Here is a 1,373-nt window from a genome sequence, read left to right as displayed (position 1 = left end):
CGTCCTGCGCCTGGCAGCGGATTTTGAAAAGCGGTTGTGGAAGAGGAAGAGGCGGTGACGGAGTCTGAGTGGACCCGGCTCCGGTCACCGCCCATCGGCCCGCCCACCGCCCGCCGACCGCCCCCTCCCTCCCCGTCTCTCCTCATGGCGCTGCGCAAATAATGGATCCGTTGTTTACAACTTTTGGTGGCCAAAGGCACAACGTAGCAGCAAAAAGCCACAACTGAACAGTAGAAAGTCACAATACAACAGCAAAAAAGTTATAAGACAACAGCATAAAGCTACAACGCAACAGCAAAAAATGACAATACAGCCACAATGGAATGCTAGCTGTCACAGAACAAATTTTGCTTATGGGGGACTTTATTTTCTGATGGAACCAAACTATTGACTGCAGACTACATCCACAGTTTCAACACAGTGACTAACATGACTGATTTCTGAAATATATCAATCACAATTATTACAAGCAGCAATGTTTTCACTTAAATTTCGGAAAAATCTCCCATCATCCAAATGGTCTGTCTTTGTTTCCCAGGGGCAATATTTTCTGATGGACATTGGTTCCGTCAGAAAATATTGTCCCCAGAAACAAAGCCTGTTTTGACCATAGATATCTTATAGAACATAAAAAAATAAATAAATAAATAAATAAAAATGTGTTCTCACCACGCCGGCGGTATTGTGTCTGTATCCTTCAAGCTCGGGTCCTCTACCAGAGGCCTGGGAGCTTGAGGGTTCTGCGCAGGATCTTAGCTGTTCCTTGCGCTCTTTTGAACAGAGATTTCAGATGTTGTTCCTGGTATCTGCTGGAGTCATCCTCCCAGCTTGGGGGTTACTGCTCCCAGTGTCCCGATCACTACTGGCATCACTGTTGTCTTCATGCCCCACACTCTTTCTATCTCTTCCCTTAACCCTTGGTACTTCTCCAGCTTCTCGTGCTCCTTTTTCCTGATGTTGCCATCACTTGGGATTGCTACATCTATCACCACAGCTGTCTTCTGCTGTTTATCCACCACCACTATGTCAGGTTGATTGGCCATCACCTGCTTGTCAGTCTGGATCTGGAAGTCCCACAGGATCTTGGCTCGATTGTTCTCGACCACCTTTGGAGGTGTCTCCCATCTTGACCCAGGGTTGCTGTTGTGTTGTGAGTCTTTGTGTTGCATTGTGACTTTTGCCATTGCTTTGTCCCATTTGCAGTTGCATTATGTCATTAGCCCTTCTGGGCCACCATAGTGCTGCAAATTTTACCAGTGCAAGTTAGCATACAACGTTTGGAGAGAGGGTGTGATTTGAAACCAGTGTTTTCAATGATACTTCTTTTTCCATGTCTTGCTTCCTGTACTCTTTTTAAAAAATAAATTTTAAAA

This window comes from Salarias fasciatus, chromosome 19 (assembly GCF_902148845.1).
Source record: "Salarias fasciatus chromosome 19, fSalaFa1.1, whole genome shotgun sequence".
Lineage (NCBI taxonomy): Eukaryota > Metazoa > Chordata > Actinopteri > Blenniiformes > Blenniidae > Salarias > Salarias fasciatus.
The sequence above is the reverse complement of the archived record's forward strand: the minus strand, read 5'-3'. Positions refer to the sequence as shown.